The sequence below is a fragment of the Ambystoma mexicanum genome, chromosome 5p, assembly GCF_040938575.1.
Source record: "Ambystoma mexicanum isolate Mex_15411 chromosome 5p, UKY_AmexF1_1, whole genome shotgun sequence".
Classification (NCBI taxonomy): domain Eukaryota; kingdom Metazoa; phylum Chordata; class Amphibia; order Caudata; family Ambystomatidae; genus Ambystoma; species Ambystoma mexicanum.
Window position 1 is genome coordinate 1,356,472,836 of NC_090930.1, and position 20,199 is coordinate 1,356,493,034.

The 20,199-nt window shown below is 47.5% G+C and overlaps 1 protein-coding gene across 22 annotated transcripts in view; it reads right to left on the minus strand.

Moving 5' to 3' along the window:
• CTNND2 (catenin delta 2) overlaps positions 1-20,199 on the minus strand; it is a 3,553,726-nt gene that overhangs the window by 672,138 nt on the left and 2,861,389 nt on the right. The gene's annotated exons all lie outside the window — the stretch shown is intronic.

Sequence of the window (20,199 nt, forward strand, 5' to 3'; positions counted from 1 at the left end):
CTTTTTTTCCAGGCGTATATGCCTTTCCGACTCTTGTAAATGAGGCCTTCTTAGATTGGTTATCATTTGTCTCTTGAAACAACTGTTCCTCCTAAGTCCATGGCACCCAAACTTTTTGCATTTGTTTTAGTATCCTGACCTGACCTTTTACAGTGAAGCACAGTCTTCAGCTGCACTCCACTGGGATTTACCTAATTGTTAAAGGGAAACCTATGCATCCTTCTGGCTGTCAGTACTGAAAAACGTTGTTTCTCTTAGTCTTTCGACTTTGTTGCCACTTATTGGTGACATTTTATCATTGCGCAAAGTACCTTACTGTATCACGCAATGGGGCCTTTGTGTTTTATGGCCCTAGACACCCTCTAAGGAATTATTGGTGATTGTACAATGTGCCTTAGGACAAACTGGTGGCACCAGTAGCTTTTTCTTATGTTTGTATAACTTTTTACTGAGTTTTACTGGGTTTACCATGTGTGGCTCCTGACTGTGGCTAGTGTCCAACATGGCTGTGCCACAAGGTCTTTTGTTAGTTCCTTTTCCATTTTGTCCCTTTGCCTTCTCCGTGCCTTTCAAGGTCTGGCAATTCCTTTTTTGGTCATGGAATGGCCCGCAACAGCTGCTTTATTCAAGGGTCCCTGCAGGTCACGTGTGTAGGCAGACAGGAATTGGGCTGGATCTGGTCCCAATCCACACTACTGGTGCCAGGATTTCGGGAGTGAATGTGAGCATGAGGACCATGGTAGTACCTGATTGGACTACTGCTGGTGTGCATGTGTAGGGCAGATCTTGAGCTGGGTGCAAGCACTCACCTGACTATGGATGAGAGGAGGGGTCCTGCATTCATTTCAGCAGATCTGAAATAGACGCCAAATATCCTGATGAGCCTAGCAGAACAAAGAACGATCCTGAGACGCTCATGATGAGGTGTGGTAAACGAATCCTGTGGCGTCCCAGTGGAGGCCTGCTTTGCGCCTGATCTCAGAAGACCTGTGAAGGTGCTTCAAACGCTAGGCCATCCAGTGAGCTGTCCAGCTCAAACCTTGGTTGACGTGTAGGAGCGTCGCCATTTTGAGTTTCAACCCAAGATTTAGGGGAATCCCAGTTAGTTCGAAAAAAGCACCCTTCTGCCAAATGTCATCATCCCTGCACCTTTGGGTCGCAAGAAAGGAGGCTGCATGATACCACAAGAGTTGGGTCCCCTTGCATCACTGTGCTACAGTGAAAGTCGCACAAGATGGTTTTCCCACATTCCTTCCCATGCCGAGTCCAGCTGCATTGTTTTCTTCTTCTTTTCTTGCCCGAATTGAGAGTAGCAGCTTCTGTGCCATACCGGACCTGTATCTGTAGAGCCTGTGCATCGGGTAGCTGAACAGGGGCTGGGAAATTGCAAGTCTGGTGACCACCTATGGACCTGCCACGACTGGACCAAACACAAGCTAAGGGAGTTGAGTAGTTAAGTCACTTAGCAGTGGCCCTTTGTTCATCCAAATGCATTCATTTCTAAATGGTTATTTTTTGGTCTCCTGTTGGCTTTGGGAGTATTTGCCACCTAAAGCCCTCCGAAGGTCAGGAACAGCTTTGTTCATCGTAGCAGATCCGCACCTGGCTCTTGGAACCAGTTTCACACCTTCAGAATTCTTCCACTAACTTTTTCCTGCTCTGTAACAAGTCCTTGGGAACTTCAACCACAACCGTGTGCTTTATCTGCGCATTGAATATTGAGCACATGGCTTCATTCATCTTACGGCTGGACTTATAATGTTGGAGTTGCCATCTCTAAGGACTGTTGGTGCTGTAAAACTTTTTCACCCCTTTCCTTTGCAGGTATTCCTGGCATTATGAGCTTTCTCGCACTAACTCCAGCAGGTGTATATATATTACATAGTGTGTTGCTTGTGTAGTATTATTCATTGTGTTGTTATTGGGCCTATAATAAATATTGTATTTTCATATACTACTGGCTAATTGTAATTCTTGGTGTTTTATTGTGTGTGCCTTGACTCCTCTCCAAGCTACGGTGAATTGGTCTGGCTATCTTCCCCGAAGTGATTCCTGTTCATCTAACGAGTGGCCTCCTAAACATATGTCCACCACCCGGAGTTTAGAAATCCATTCTAACAACTTGATTTCACTTCCCATTAATATTTATAAATGCATCTCTCTGTTTTCCTCCACTCTTTATTTCTTAAATCATGGGATACTTTCCCCTCTTCCCAGGGTGTATGTACCGAGTATTTAATACTTTCTCTTTCAGGCTTCTTTGTTATTTTCTTGATCACATTAACACAGTTCCACTTGAATGGCTTTATATTCAGTAACTCATAAATTTCATTGGTTTGAGTTTCTCCTGTTCCATAACAATGCCCTGGCAGCTTCCTGGTACTTCTGTTCTTCCCGTTAACTCTGTATCTGCAGGGAAACACTGTAGGGATGGCGCTCACTCAGGTTCTCTTCCTGTCCTCTGGATCTCGTGCTTCTCCTTGTTGTCGGTGTCCTAAACTCAGTCCTCTCTCTCGTGTTCGGGTTTGGATGCGGGCCGCAGGGCATCTTGTGAACTCCACTGCTGGGTGGTTTTGGCACTGTTCAACGGGAGCATGGCCCAACACACCACCACTGTTGGGATAAGGATTCCCTTTTCCTTGTGTTCTCTCTTCTCAGAAATGCAGGGCCTTCAGCGTTTCCCACTGCTCTAGACTCCTCTGAAAGTTGCGACTCCACCTCCTCCAGGCATCACTTCATCAGCGGGCTTCCCCCGCTTATGCTCTTCTCTATCTGGATATGCTTCTTTTGTTCTCAGCATGTTCTCCCTTTTCTGAGGGTGCTTGCTTTCTCTCTCCAGCCTAGTCGCCTCAGTAAAATGTATGTCTCTCCTTAAAGAAACAGATCTTCCTCCTTGTGCATAATGGGATATTTTTGTTTTGTCTACAGCTAAGTCTCTGGATCTTATAATGTTGTTCATATCTGATGGTCCTATACATGCCACCATGGTGGATGGTCTAGGGAGTTCTTCACAGGAACAGGAGTCCTTGCCGCTTAAGGGGGAGTCTCTCCCAGTGAGGTCCCACTTGCCCAGATCCCTAGGGAGGGTGTTGCGGAGCGGGCTAACCTCAATAGCCTCAAAGGGGGAGGCTCTCCCTTGGGGACAAGGGGTGAATACCCTCGATTTCTCACAGAGGGCAGCCATATAACTTCAAATTAGCTTGCAGTGGCAACATCACAATAAGGACCCTGCATTGCCACTACTCCAGTCATTTGGAGGAGTGCTTGCCCACAGACGGAAAGCACTTCCCTACATCAAATAATGGCACAGCGGATGGCATCTTTATTATATGGTGTTGAAATGTGGGTGCTGCAGAATAGATCCTCTATACAACCCAAAGACAATCACATTTCAAAGTAGCTCCAAAAGTGCCTTGCCTTACCTGAAACAAGTTTAGTAAACATGGAACTTGGTGTTAACGTTTATCGATTTGTTAGAGTAAGCTTCTCTCCACTATTCGATCTATCTTTGAACCAGGGTAATTGTGTTCCTCTCGTGCTGTGACATATTGCCATTAGGGGGCATGAACCTGTCATCTTTTGTCCTTGGTACAGATACCCATGCTTGCCATGATAGTCATGCTTGCAATCAGTGGCTAAACCCTAACCTGATTAAATGTAACCAGTCGGGGCTTTGTGTGGGATACACTTTCAGAAAGTGTTTGCTTGACTGAAATTGTCATCTTCTGAATTCCTAGTGGTTGCTATGATGGTCCAGGCAGGAATAGGTCACATTTTGGGCAGGACTGCAGAATACGGGTGAAAGATCAATGGAACACTCTTAACAAGTCAAGTAACGCTTTATTTTCTGCGCAGTCATGAAAGTTTACCAAATCACAGAAACAACACATAACTTTCACACATTAGGTTAAAAAGAAGCATAATTTTTCATTTAAAAATGCACAAATTTCAGGCAAACACTGCCTTTAAAACAACCAAACAAAATGTGGCATACTTGGTGAAGAGATTCAAGAGATGCAATGCCAACAAGGTAATAAATACATGTTCAGTAATTGATTCATAAACACAAAAAAAAAAACGCTCTTCACTTGTTTGTGTCACTCTCAGAAGATCACAGGCTCCAAGTAAGTACTAAAGGTCAGTCGCTTCTCCAAGCAACAAGTTGGTGGTAGATCTCTTTGTTCGGCTGGGCTCTCCCTCTGGAACAACCACCCTGCCTCCCTGAAACTTGAGGAGAATCATCTCTGGTTCCGGAAGCACCTCAAAACCTTTCTCTTTGCTTCTGCTTTTTCTCCTCCTCTCCCCTGCTGACTTCCTGGCTGGAACCTAATCTGCACTGGTTACTTGGCCGCCCTCTGATCTCGGGCCCATGTCCCCCTGCCCCGCCAGTCACACCCCTGCACCACTTTCCTGGCAACCCCTGCATCTGGGGATTGTTTCTGTATCACTACAGTCCCACTACCTCGACTTGACACTTGCTGTCTGCACTTATCCTTGCACTTGTCAACTGCTGGTCGTACTTTTACTTATTGTTATTTATTATCCCGTGTACTGCACTGTCACCTCCCCCTTCCCCTGCACTCTCCCCCACCCCCTTTTTCATGCAATTGCACGATCTGAATATCACCTGGCCTAGTGGAATCGTTGTCCGTCTTCCCTCTGTTCCCCCTCCCTTGCCTCGTCGCACCTTGAAACACTTGTGTATAAGCACGTTATTAATGCCATATCATAGCAAATGTAAAATGCAATGCAATATTTTTAAATAAACGTATGTTCATGGTTTCAGCTAAAAGAAAAAAGAGAAAGACTTTTGGTTGATTGAGCACTGCAGGAGAAAGCAGAAACATCCTGCTGTAAATTGAAGACTGGATGCCTGCTGAACAGTCCGCTTCAAGGCGAGCTATGGACATTTTGTCGAGATGTAGTTATGCCTCAACGACAACAAGAGTGTTCCCTGCCTCTACCCTTCCACAGTCCCACTGACGTACCCACACCCCCACCATTATTCCCAGTGCCTTAAGTGGCACTACAAATCGAGCCGGGGCTCATCGAGGGGGCGTGGCCTAACAGCAGGGGCCTTGATGACCCGTTAGGCCACGCCCCCTTGACGAGCCCCGGCTCAATGGGCTACTGGCACCCCTTCCAGGCAGCCTGTTGTGGAGATTAGCACCCTCTCCCCTATGGGGGAGAGGGTGATGATCTCTGCATTTATATTCTATAGGCTTGCCTGGTAGGGGACAGCGCCTCCCTATTCAGCCTTAATGGTGGTGCTGCTCCTCGCCAGCTGGGGAGGGGCAGCGTCACCATTAAGGCTGAAAGGGTGAGGCCACTGGAAGCAGAGACCCTGTTCCTTAAGACTGAAACTCCCGCGAATCCGCGGGAGCTTCAGCATTTAGAAAGCAAGGCCTCTGCTTCCAGTGGCCTCACGTTTTCTCCATAATGGTGGCGCCGGCCCACGTGCATCCCTTGATTAAAGGGATGCTTCGTAGGTGAGGCGCCACCATTATGGCTGAAAGACATTTTATTCTGAAGCCTGAAGCTCTCGCACACGAGCGAGAGCTTCAGGCTGTAGAAAAAAATGCCTTTTCGTGGAGTGGCCGGGGCTGCCAGGGGAGATTAGTGGGCCCCGGCAGGGCCCCGCCTCAAAACGAAATTTCGGAGCCTGCCGGGGCCCCGCCCCGGCAGGCCCCGGCCCACTTAAAGCCCTGATTATTCCTCATTCCACCCCACTTTGATCCAAAACCAGATTTTGCGATGGAAAATAGGGGCTGCAGAGTGGCACGAAGGCAGCCACTAATCCTACTGCCATACATACTCACGTCACCAGAAACCATCTTGAACGCTCCACCAGTGCGATGGGCATATGACCCACACACTGTTGCATTGCCTGAGGATCCATAGGCTTGTTTAGGTGATGGGTGAATGCATGAGGTGCTGGAGTCCAGTGCAGGGGAGGTGGGGTGGGGAGGGCGCCCTGCGTCATGTGCACTGCTTTAGAGCTTTCAGGTGACACAGGAAGTCTGCCTCGCACAGGGCAGAATCATTGCGCTGGATGACCAAAGCCAGCAACATGGAGTGCCGGGTCCCTGTTCATGGCATAAGAGATCATGTGAAATGGGGTTCAGAAATGAAGCCAGCTCAGGCAGATCTAACTAGGGTGCGATGTAAGTCTGAATAAGAAATAACAAAGACATATGCTACACGGTAGACTCAAGGCTGCTATATTGGGGGGGGGGGGCAGAAGGTGAACAGGATTCCTACAGACTCATGAAAAAAAGAATAAGACAAACATCTCCTGGGAAATAAGTCAACAAGGCACTCCAAGAATAGCAGCATCACTTGCTTATTTATCATGAAAAAGTCTATGTCTAGGAAAATGTAAAGCACATGTGTTACCTAACCAGAAACAGACATGACAAGCTCCTGACTAATGACTTTCCTTCCACAATGCAATCCATTTAAGAAAAGAACAGGGAACCTGTGGCGTTAAAACAAAACCTAGGTAGCTCGGGACTTTGTTACCAATTGCTATTTTGATTATCTGGTCCCCCGTTATTGTGCCTCACCCTACAACAGCCTCTGACCTGATGTTCGTAATATGGGTATTGCATTCAACCTGCATCTTTCTTTACCAAATAGGTCAATATATACCAAAACAAGGGGCCTTTTTTTACAGAAAGATGAGTCCTATATACAAACAACCATCAAGGCTGTGTAGGGGGTGTTTGTAAGTATTAGATAAGTGGGTCTTTCTTTTGGTTTATTTACATTGTGCATACCACCCAACTGGTATCCAAGTGCTGATCGACCACTCCAACAACAGAAGAACAGTCAATTGGGACCATCAGAACAAGAACAAATAAAAAGAAGTATGCACAGCTATGGGCATGGAAAAAAGAAAACAACAAAATCACTCATGAATGTGTGGGCTTGCATCATTCCAAAAACGATACCTTCAAGATATATTAATCAAGATCTTAAAACGGTTTTCACCTGGGTCGGCAATGGCTGCAAAGTCTTATCTTTCCACAGAACACCTGGAAAGTGCTCCGCTCCCATTTTCTTATGACTCAGTCCAAGGCAGCATTCCAAATCTGTGTCCCCCTCAGCCATGCCAGGGAATTATCCCTAGAGGCCTGGTGCATTGATGGACGTTATAAACTACTTCAATGACTGTTAAGGTGACCGTGTCCCCAACGCAGAGCAGACCCAAGCAGTGCACGAGGTGTGGCCCAGACCAGATCCGCTTCTGTTCAGGGACTTTTACACTCACTTCCGTCAACGTGTGTTGGGCTTGCAAATTACCATGACACAGTGGCAGTGAAGCTGCTGCTCTGCCATGATGCCCAAAACCCTCTGAAGACACAACATGCCCGCACTGCGCATGCTTGCTAATCCTGCACAGAATGATTCGCAACCTCTGAATTCCAACTTGAACACCTGCATTCCTAGATGAACACAGCATGCCCCTTAATGGCCTCGCCAGGCTCTGCACGCCTGAAGGCTGACCTCCTTAGGTAAGAAATACAGTCGGCAATACACGATCGCCCTGTTCAGATTATTTCTCAACACGGAAGTCATCTCAGGCATATGGTAATTATGCACTGCGGTTGGTGGTCTGGAGTTACTGCGGGTGATGAGTACTGCTGGTTGGAATCAGAACAAGACGTACACATAAAACAAGCAGAAAACATGGTCCTGCATTTTCATCAGTAGAATGTTCTGGGCAAATAGGTCCTGTTGGCGGGACACATACCAATGACAAAGAATGTATTTGCATTTCAGAAGAAGGCATTTCATTTCTGTTAACATCAATACATTGAACAACGGCTGTGATGTTTCCACTGGTGTGAAACGACGTGAGGGGATGTGATCGCTGTGCAGATTTATTTTCCTATGTTCTCCTTAAGTGTTCGAAGTGAGCAGGAACGGTCGGGAGCCATATTCCATCACTTTTATTTTTTACTGTTAACAGTTCCACTGCTTTTTGCAACAATTTCTCCATTCTGGAACTGTTCTATGTGAAGTTAAAGCCCACTTCAACACTTTCCCATCAGATAGTAAAACCATAGGGTCCCAGTCACACCGCGCCAAAGAAAGTGCGAAGATGAGATTGTAGTCTGGTATTTATTTTGGGTGGTGAGACAGCTGTCTCTGTCCTACCCATCTTCCTTTATTAACTCCCCCCTTGCCTCCCACCTCTCACCGGAGCTGACCTCTCATCTGCCTCTGAACTCCCTCATGTATCACAGGAGGGCTGAGGTTCACAGCCTCATACCTACATCTTCCACTGACAACATGGTTTTAACTACTCAGACTCTGCTCACTTTCCAATGAATCAAAGTAATGCAGCCATTAACCTTGATCATTCCGCTTGCCCTACTGTCGTGTATACATTTACTATACCCCTGTACTCTGAGGTGACCATTCGTTACATGTTTTGTGCTCTAGAGAAATACGAAATGCCTTTTGAACCCACGCAGGAGCAAAGCAAAGCCAGATGGAGATTAGCAGGTGCTCCGAGGACGCAAGTGAGTCTTCACTCGGGCAAGGCCGGGATTGCTCAGCGTTTAGACTGGCTGGGAGAGGTCCCAGGTCAAGGTATAGCCCGCCACTGCTGTGTGCCAAAGACCGACATAAGTGCTTTCTAGAGTTTGAGGGGCTGCTAGATTGCTGATGATTGGCCCAGTGAGGAAGCGGGGGTATGTCAGGACCAAAGCTAGATATTATGTGAAGAGAAGGTTGCTTGGTGAAGGTGTCTGGGGGTTCCCGGATAGGCAAGAAGTTAGCAATCCAGTGACGTTCTGGCTTTATGTATGCCTGTTGCAATGGCACGTTGCAGAATGTGCACTGCCACTAGCCATTGGCCTGTGATAATTGACTCTTGGCGAGTAGGAACTATTCTGTGTGCATGTATAGAATTGAACTTGTGAGTGAATTCTTATGGCTGACTATTAGCTTGCCACTTAAAAATGCTTCCTCTGGTAAGGGATAGGTTTATATGAAGAGCAATTTAACGGAACCAAAAGTCAGAATGAAGGACATAAAATGCAATAATCTGATAAAATGAACCAGACAATGCATATATAGCAGAATATAATATTCTAAACTCTATTGATGGATTTCAGAGTAAACGTATAAAATGCAATATAAACTCTGCAGCTCTACACCAGAAATCAGAAGCAGCAATAACAGAGTCCAAGAAAAAAACGGAAATTAAAATAAATATTTGATAAATACTTTGTATTACACAGCAGTCATTTGTAAGCAAAAACGATATAGATTTTTATATAGATAACTATCAACAATACCAATACATCCCACAGAGGGGTTCAGTTTGACCTGCGATAGACAATGATAATAAGGTTCGAGATGTCTATGATCTCACGTTGAGGTCCAGTTGAAATGAACACCAATGCTGATTGGTCTTCATGCCACCTTCCTTTCCTCGGTGGTGTTCCCATGGATCAAGAGGATACCAGGTTTGTTTACAAGTAAACATTTAGATGGATATGCTACAAGAGCAAATAAAAAGAGATAACATTCCAGATGTAACCGAATGTAAAATGCTGTATCAACTAACCCCTGTAAAAAGGAGAGGGAAAAATAATAATAACCCGAGAGATGCTTAGTTTGAAATGAGAATTTGCAATAGCCTGAAAATGTTCCGGTAAATGGGACGTTGTTTCATGTTCTGGAGTTCATATGCAAGTGTAGTGGCAGGGAGGGGATCTATGTGATCACTGCGACCCCCATAATTCTGACGGCCGAAAATGCCGACATTCCTTCTTTCCTTTTTTAACCCCCTTTACACCACATATATATGCGGGGGGAGACCACCACAGTCCCCCCATTTTACTGTAATATCACATACCCCCCACATATATATGTGGTGTAAGGGGGGGTGATAAAAAAGTCTGAATTTCGAGCTACATGTTCCCTATTAATGGTGTTATATTGGACAGACGCCTGTCAGATAGCACAGTGAGTAGAGCGCTCGCTTTGACATCTGTGCAGAGTCTGCTGACGCAGGTTTGAATCCCAGCAGCGCCAAACTCAGCGTTTCCTCCTTCCGAAGTCGATAAATGAGCACCACACACCGTGGGTAATACACAGCGCTCAGATGCCAGAGGGTTCGTAGCGCTATGCAATTATTATTATTTTATTGGGACATCAACCAGATGCTGTTCTGGAAATGCTTCCCCCATTTCTTACAAAACTAAAGTGGGTGGAGGATCTAAAGAAATTGGAACATGAGGAAAGTGTTTACATGGTGCAGGGGAGGGAAAAAGGTGAAGCACCCGTGGATCCTGGCTGCAAAGATAAGGTCTGTAGTGTGCAGGGATTGGACCAATCAATACTTCTGTGATCATTATAAATGAACAAAAGGAAAGCTATAGTGCATGTGCCATATGAAACTGAACACGGGAAGAGCTGGGAGTTGGTCTTGATAAAATAGACTAGCACTTAGGGCCTCATTACTTCCCGGGCGGTAAGGGATTACCGGTACCAGTAAGGGCACCGGTACTGGTAATCCCTTACCGCCCTATTACGAGTTCCCTTTGCGGGTCCTCCCTTAACGCCTGGTTTTACCAGGCGTTAAGGACGGGACCCGCAAAGGGACTTTGGTGCTAATAACGGTACCGCAACTTGCGGTACAGTTATTAGCGCCTTCCCCATTCCGATTGAGCCCTATGGGGGCTCAAATGGGAATGGGGAAGGGCCCTGGTGAATGGGGAATTACCGCCCCCGCCAACCTTGGAATGGGGCAGTAATAGCTCCATTCACCAGGGCGGAGTCGGTGAGGTTTTGGAGGCAGCCATGGCCCTAATAGTGCCATGGTTACCTCCAACCTCGTAATGACCCCCTTAGTATCGAGTAATATTAAATACCCCAACAATGATTATCAAGTTTATTAAACAAATTCATAACACACATATTTGTATTAAAAAATCAAAACAGTACACACATGATCTGCACAGTTAGATTTGTACAATCTTGCATAACGCACACAAACTCATGAGACCAGGATAGTTTTACTTCCTCCTACTTGTGCATGCACTTCGTGTCAAGCTTAGCTTTCCTGCACCCAATCGCATCGGAACATAGCGCAAAATGAAGCACGTGATTGGCTACCTTCTGTGGCCCTGCATTTATGATTGACATTCACATGCTCAACTTAGTGAGAGGAGCCAGGGCCGGAGCAGAAGCAAAGGACAGTAGGCAGAAACAGCCGGCAGCAGCACCACAGCATAACCACCACAGTGCCCAACCCATATCTTTCTCCCTTAGCCATTTCTTTCTTTCATTTTCTGTCTATTTTCCGACTTTTTCTCACTTTTCCCTCCCTTCTTCCTCCTTCTATCCCCGTTTCCTCTCGTCACCTACCTTTAACTCCTCCGTTGCCTCCCGCGATTCACCCTGCTTTCCACCGCCTTGCAGCTATATTACTTATGTTTTTAATTCATTCAGTTATCTAGAATGCCAAGAGCAGGAGATGATTCCCTGCATGCAGCCAGCAGTAGGAGCACCACACCACGACCTGAGGAGGAGGAGCAGTACTTGATGCCACCTCCCAGCAGCAGATGAAAGCCTGGGGTTCCAGCTCCCAGAGGTTGAATTTAGCAAAGGCATTTCCTCCAAATCAGCAGACCCTGCATCCTCTCTCCCTGCTGCAGAATCAGACTCAGATGAAGCCACCACCAGGATTCCCCTCCTTCCACTTCATACGTTGCCAAACTTGAACGGCCATTGCCAGTCAAGATGTTGGAGAGGTCTGACAATAGCAGAGTTTGAATCACGGCCAGTGAGCAGGAGGAGGACCGGGGTGAGGAGAAGCATAGCCCACCAGCATGGAAACACGGGAGTAAAGCAGCAGATACCACCGCTGCCAGAGCAGAAGCAGCCACGACCACTGCTGAACCAGCAGCAGCCATGAGCACCTCTGGGCCGTCAACAGCTACCACCAGACCTGCAGCAACCTGTGCCTCTGTCAGACCTGCAGATGCCACAGCTGGACCAACAGCAGCCATTTCCACCAGACTAGCAGCAGCTGTCAGCACTGCCGGGCCAGCAGATACACCCACCACTGCCAGACAATCAGCAGCTTCTGTCACCAACAGACCAGCCGCTGATGTAGATACCAGCACCACTGGGACAGCAACCCTTACCACCGCCACCCCCAGACCAGAAGCTGCCATCACCACCATTGGATGAGCAGCAGCCACCAGCACTCCTGAACAAACTGTAGCTGCCTCCACCACCATGGCACTAGCAGAAGATGCCAAAACCACCAGACCAGCAGTTGCTGCCACCACCACTGGACCAGCAACAGCCACTGCTGCCGGCACTATGAGACCAGGAGCAGGTGACGCCACCACTGGACTAGCAGACACAAAGTCATGGAACTGGAACCACTTGAGCCTTCCAGTGGGATTTTGCTGGTAGCGCCGTCTGCAACCACTGCTGCCAAGATGTCCAGAGGGGAGTCCAGACTAGGCCTCACGTTGCATAGCTGTCATGCCATTGAGCTGGAACATCACCACAACATCACCAAAGGTGTCCCAGCTGTGACAGTGACCCCATGCACAGAGACGACCACAGACACCATGTCCATGCTGAACACTGGCACAGTAATGACCAACATCACTTCTCAAAGGGCCTCCGCCAGGAGCCTCATACAACCTAGTGATATTGAACCGAACACCATGGAAATCTGCTTATCAGGTCCATGGAGATCCTGCTCTACTGGGGTGTGAGATTCCAGTAGGGGAAACACAGGGCTGCAAGACATTCCTTGGTTATCTGGTGGCATAGTTCCAGTTTTGTCCATTTTTGCTGCAGTTCAGTGAGATGGGGCTTGGGATTGAGTCAGCTGCTTGCAGTGAGCACACCATGAAGTACAAATCAGAAGTGTACTGAGCTGCCAGACAAGAGGAGCAGGCCATAAGCAATAGGGCCCCCAGAACGAAGGGCACACCTTGAAAGGACAGCAGTAGAGCAGGGCTCCAGGAGGAGCTGGATGACCAGCATGGAGGGCAGAGATCATTATCCTCACAAAATAAATCAGAGCTGTCGAGGGCCAGATATGGGGCTTTGCAAGAAAAAGAGCAGGTGCCACAAACCCAGAACAGATACATATCTCTCTCCCATTATATCTCTCTCTTTCTGTTTCTTTCGCTCACATTCTCTCTCTCTCTCTCACACACACACACACACACACACACACACATCAAGAGTAACAATTTTTCCTCTGGCAGGGTTGACTGGGAGCAGTGTCAATGGCGAGGCGAGGGAGGGCATTGGGGCCTGCCAGAACACCACGAGGAGTAAAATGGCAGAGTCAAACACCCAGCGCTGGCATATGAATGACTTGTGCAGATGCTAATTTGGAGATTTGTAGAGAGCTAAAAACAGCAGTACAAGTTTTGCAGCGACTAAGTGTGTCGAGCATGGCCGATATCTTGATGCAATTAAACATAGTCTAAGCTGTTGCTGAATTTCTGGGTGGCTGCGAAGCCCAATCAAGGGTCTCCAGGACATGGTGAGTCCTTCATTTCTGAGTTTCCACCCCAGGAAGTTGGCTGGAACCTACATGGGGTCCTTGACCTCGAGTGAACAGGATCCTGGTTCCAGTGGCACAGCCAGCAGAGAAGCCATGGTCCACAGCAGTTCACCTCCACTGTTGCCTGTGGATGGTTCAGCAGCAAAGATTTCCTCTGTCTTGGATGCCTTCTCTCTTCACCTCCCAGGCAGAGAACTTTGAAGTAGCCTGTATTCCCCACAAAGGTCTAGTGAGTACTTTCTCTTGTCCTGAGATTCCAAAGATGAACCAAACAAGAAAGAGTTTCTCCTTATGAAGATCACATTTCACAGGGTATTGGGCATATAAAGCTTTCTAGAAGTGGTCCAATCCAGACTGTCGAAACAAGTGCTCTTTATCTTCTGACATCATGTCATGAGTGCCTTGACCTGCAGGAAATGGTGAGTGGCAGAGCGCTACTGAAAGCGCTAGCAGAAATGAAGATGGTGCACCCCTCTCTCGGCCTACTTCTCTCCTCAGGGTACTCTACTCTGTCCCGTTCTCATGTCTGAAGATTTAAAAGGAACTGCAGTGGTCAGCACCGTGGGATGAGTGCTACTTTGTAATGTCAGTGCTGCCTTTGAAGCACCGATTCTCAGAAGATCTCCTGCGAAGGGGTCCTATGCCCTGGCAGGAAGGTGTTGCCTTTCCTGTAGGAGGATCACAGAAGCAGGTTCCTGACAATTGTCTCACATGGCAGTTGTGGAAACATCCAGGCAAATGGCAAATACACATCAGCCCTGTCATAACTGAAGCCATGCTCACAGAGCTGGCACTTGTAGGATTTCAAATTGTGGTGGCTTATAATTGTGTGAAACAAGCAGCTTGCATGCTGCAACCAGGCATAACCTATATGTAAAGGTTAACGTGCCACCAGGCTGCCTAGCTTACACAGTTATTATAATTTGAACCAGATCTGCAGGCAATTAAAAAAAACGCCTCTGTCTGCTGTCACTTTGTGGTACAGCAGATGTCACTAATGCACAAGTGACCTTTCAACCTGCCCTGAGACACTGCAAAACTTCTGCTGGAGAGGTTAGTAAGATATCCTAGTAAAGACAGTTTTACAAAGGTAGCGGGCGCCCCTCTCTCGCAAGAACAGACATGATAACCTGTTCAGTGGTTATTAACCACTTGAGAGTTCGCAGCCACTGCTTTTACTCACTGTGCCTTTCACAGATGGGAAATATCCATTTGCATATCAGTCTTTGTCCTGCCCAGGGGCAGTCCAGCACCGAAATACAATGGCAATTCCAATCTGAACGAGAGTACCACCAGCAACCCCATACACGTGTTTCACCCTTGTTGGGGATCATCAGTGAGGTGAAGCTGATGCCTCTCTAAGCACAGTGAGAGGGAGACCACGTCTGGTTGCTATTGCTATTTTTTAAGGAACCTGGGATTGGTAACCCTAGGTCTCCTGGGGGCAACCAGACGTGGTCTCCCTCTCACTGTGCTTAGAGAGGCATCAGCTTCACCTCACTGATGATCCCCAAAAAGGGTGAAACATGTGTATGGGGTTGCTGGTGGTACTCTCGTTCAGATTGGAATTGCCATTGTATTTCGGTGCTGGACTGCCCCTGGGCAGGACAAAGACTGATATGCAAATGGATATTTCCCATCTGTGAAAGGCACAGTGAGTAAAAGCAGTGGCTGCGAACTCTCAAGTGGTTAATAACCACTGAACAGGTTATCATGTCTGTTCTTGCGAGAGAGGGGCGCCCGCTACCTTTGTAAAACTATTTTTTAAGGAACCTGGGATTGGTAACCCTAGGTCTCCTGGGGGCAACCAGACGTGGTCTCCCTCTCACTGTGCTTAGAGAGGCATCAGCTTCACCTCACTGATGATCCCCAACAAGGGTGAAACATGTGTATGGGGTTGCTGGTGGTACTCTCGTTCAGATTGGAATTGCCATTGTATTTCGGTGCTGGACTGCCCCTGGGCAGGACAAAGACTGATATGCAAATGGATATTTCCCATCTGTGAAAGGCACAGTGAGTAAAAGCAGTGGCTGCGAACTCTCAAGTGGTTAATAACCACTGAACAGGTTATCATGTCTGTTCTTGCGAGAGAGGGGCGCCCGCTACCTTTGTAAAACTATCCTAGTAAAGACACTTAATTGCATAATAATTTTGGCATGGAGCATTTATGAAAGAGGGGTACGATTAGCAGATGTGCCTTTCAGAAACAAAATTACCTGCATCATTTCAATTAATACAAATCGAAAACGCTAGGACTTTTACACCTCCGCAGATGGCAATCCACCTCTCATACACACACACACACACATCCTGGCACCCCAAAACAAAACACCTATGGTCGATTCCCCTGGTATGGTGGGCTGGGAGAGAGTGTTGGTGATAGCAGTGTGAGGGGCAGTGTTGGGGGACCACCAAAATAAGAGCAAGAGTAAAACGTTAGAGCCACACACACATATAGGGTAAGCATCTATCTCTCTCTTTCTCTCACGTTCTCTCTCACATTTACACACAAACCTACATACCAAGACACACCACTTTTTACCCCAGGCAGAGTGAACTGTGTGTGTCAGTTGGTGGTGGCTGAGTGAGGGACTGTATTGAGGCTCTCCCACAAGAAGAGTAAAATGGAAGCACACACACCCACACCAAGGCTAACAGAGTTAATCTCGGGCTTGTGCATTTTATACAAAATGACATGTTCATTCTAACCGTGGACATGCAGAAGACTGTTAAACTGTTCACCACAATAAGAAGGTATCACCACTGCAGCCCATCATCACTATTTCTGCTGGTAACTTCATCTCAAAAGGGGGTAAGATGGTGGGGGAAAGGTTTTCACGTAAGAATGTTTGATTTTTTTTACAAAGTCCATCTCTGTACACTTGCTGGTGACAAACATGTCCTCTTGTCGGTCACTCTTTCAGCAATGAAAACAGCCTCTGATTTGATACTTGCCGGGAGGCGGCTAAGCATTTGAGCAGCAACTCTTGCAACTTCAGGCCAGACAGTGTTTTTTTCTTCCTGCCAGTACTGGAGAGGCTCCCCTTCTGCGCGTATAGAACATTTGGTCTGCATATATGCTGTTAAAGTATCTAAGGCACTAGGATCATGTGCTTGGACATGATGATCCACACCACCAAAGACGCCAACAGTTGAAAGGTGGCAATCTCACCATAGGTTGCAGCAACCACCTGCACAGGGAGAACCCCGATCCACCCCACCCTTTCTGCTAGGGTGGGAGTGGGACCACTGTCGGTGTTGCGTAAGGCTTCCTATTTGAGGCAGACTCTAGATCCAGGAAAAGCACAGAAAAGCGGTCACAGACACGTGAGTCCAGAAAAGTGATGACAAGGTACAGGTAACTGTTTTGAATTACACAGGTCCAGGGGTCAGTCCGCAAACACATTAGTGTGTTCTGACCTCGAATCCCCACTTCCTCGTCCTCTGAATCGTCTTTCTTTGTGCTCCCATGCCTCATGTTACCAAGGCACTACTCCAGAAGGACAATGGTTGGCTGCATTTCACTGAGGCTTACTTCCTTGTGGCTCACCCTTACAGTTGCCTTCTCAAACAGCTTTGCAATTGTCATTTGCTTACCAAGCTATCAATGCTGACTAATGTTTTGACTTTCTGAGGTGCCATGCAGTAGTCAAATAGGATATGGTGTTGTATAAGGAGGTTCTTAAGAATATAGAGGGAGGTATTCCTACGAGTGACAACCTTGATTTGGTTATGTCGATGATGGTTTGTGTACTGGACGCAGACCAATGCAGTGTGAGACATGTAGTAATGGCTGAAGTGTGCGCATATCGTACAAGTACACAGCAGCATTTCAGCAAGGATGGAGTCTTTAAAAAACATATCAGAAGAAGGTTGATAACATGCACAAAACATGCAAAGTGGGTTATCTCACCCTGGTTCAGGGCTGCCATAACATTGCGTTCAACACACATTCGCTATCTCCCTTCTTACCAATCCGCAAAAGGCCCTTCACACCTCGATCGCGGTACTATGGGTCCTCGTTAGTTCAAATAGTTGTCTTGATTACCGCATTTTAAACATTATGTATTCTAGGTGCTTTCTTCTAATCCAATCGCGTTTCAAGGTTGTGCATATTGCTATACATATGAGGTAACACTGGGCTAGGGCACTCACGCTTTCTTCCTTTCCATGTTTCTTTAAAGACCTATTTGGATTTTACGATACTTTTTGTTCAATCAAACTCACCGGGCAGAAAAGATCTTCCAACTTGCTGTTGTGCATGCCATCAGCTCTCATGAGCAATGTTTCTTAATGGAGAAGCACAGCAGAACCATAGCATGCATCCTCGCAGTTAGAGCCTTGGGTAGAAATGGGGTGGTTGCAGTCATAAGGTGTTCGTTTTTCCAAAGCCTCAGTTAGTTTTAGCTGGCACATGTTACCTGTGCTGGTGGCATTGCATAATGAAATGCTTACTACTACTACTACTCTAGCAGCCCACCATTGCGACTGCTCTTTATGCCCGATTGGCTCCTTATCCACTTCTGGTCGTTTTTCATGTGGGCTAGCTGGCAGATGTACCCAGATGTGACCACAACTGGCCCCATCTCACCTCCTTCTTGCACACAGAACAAACCACAATGCTTCTCTTTTAGTTCTACACTGCTGACTTTGTATGGGGTAGGGTGCTGCATTAACTTTGGGGGCGTGTGGTTTGTGCCGGGGGAGGTGAAGTACAGGCTTGCAGTTGAAGCTCTGCTTGGGGCTTGTTGTTGGCATACACACCACAAACCCCAATGGCATTATGGGTTGTTTTTTGCCTGAAAGCCTGTGGTGGTGTACAAAGGACCGAAGAACTTCCTCATGTTCCTCAATCCCAGAATAGCCCACCACCAGTTCTGAGTCCTCCCCATCTTGGGTCAGACAAGGTGTGTGGAATGAGACCCATTGTTTTTTTGGCAGGCACCCTGGCACAGCCTGTGATGGCCCACAGGAAGCAGCAGCATCAGCACTATCTGTGCTGATTATATCTGCAAAAGCAAATTTGGCGGACAGTCAGTGCCTGGTGCTGGCTATGGCGTTTGCTCACCTTCTGTCAAAAAGCAGCACTCAAGGACTATTATTAGCACCTGAGAGAGCCTACACCCTGCCTTATACTGTTCAACCACAGGTGTAGGGGAGGTGTCGGAGAAGTGTAGACAGTGCAGAGCATGTGTAACGAAGTAAAGCAGCAGGGTCAGCAGAGTGCAGCAGTAAACATAGCAGCACTAGTAGCTAGCCAGCAGTAGGCAACAGTCACTGAGGCAGCCAACCTTGACAGAACACAAGAGGAACCGGATGGCGGTGAACCATGGCGCTATTAGTGTTAGGAAAGATTTCGTAATTGTAGGTAATTTTCCTTCCATGTGGCAACCCCTAAACTTTTTGCTGTTGTTTTTCACCTTGTTCTTGACTTTGCCAGAGAAGTGCAGCCTTCTGCTGCACTCCTCTGGGCTTTCGCTCCTTCTTACGGGGAAACTGACATGCCCTTAAGACAGTCAGTACCGGGGAACGCTGTTTCCCATAGTTTCTTTTATCGTGTTGCGGCTTTAGTGCAACATGACACAAGAGGGCACTGTAAGCTAAGTTACAGCTCTCTTGAGTCTCTAGCCTTCTACAGGCCCTAGATACTCTTTTAGGATGGTATTTGATCGGTGCAAGTCATTCAGGGACTCGAATGGTGGCAGCGATCGTTTTGTTTATTTTGAGCTCCTTTTGGCGTTCTGAGCACGTTTTTCGCACTGAACCCAAAATGGTGGCCTGGCTCCCAAAATGGCCAGACCACGAGGCTCCTTTGTCTTGTCCACTGACCGTCTTGCTCCCTTCACCTTCCCCAGGTCGAGCGACCCGGGGCCTTCCTTATTTGGGCATGTACTTTCCCGTGAAACGTGGTTGCTTTCGCGGGCTTCTACATGTCGTTTGTGTGCCTCCAGGGTGTGGGCTGGGATGTCTGGTCCCAATACACATCCTGGGTGCCAGAGAGTCTAGGGTGGTGTGAATGCCTGGGACCACTGTGGTCCGTGATTGGTCCACGTATGGTATGTGTGTTGATGAGCGGATCTCCCATTGGCTCCCCTCCGTTTTGGCGCGAAGGGAACCGTGGATAAGAGGGGGCTGGAAACACCACTACCATGTCGATCTCCTGAGTTCTCACGAACGAAGGAATACAGGAGCCAAGTATCCTGCAACCAAGAGGCTGGACCGAGGAATCGCTGGTGACCCGCTGAAGGAATCCTCCTTTGCACTGCTGTCGTCCTGTGAAACCCTTTCCTCCTTTGATCGAACCAGAAGGCCTGTACTGGTGCTTCGACCTTTGGAATAGCAGGAACAGCTATTCCCGGCGACTTCATCATCTCCTGCCAAGTAAGCCTTCGGAAGTGTCTCTGGGCCATCCAGTTGACTGACCAGCTTACAAGGGAGTCCTGCTCTGTAACTGCCGCCAGGTTGTGTTGTATTCCGAGTCCTTGTCACTCTCCCACGCTTCGTACACTTGGCGTTCCCAAGTCTGAAGGGAGGAGTGTACATTTGGCTCGAATACACACGGCCGCTCCGTTGTCCTGCTGCGGCAACAAACTGTGCTGGTTTCGTCGATTGGGACGTCTTATTGCTCTACACGA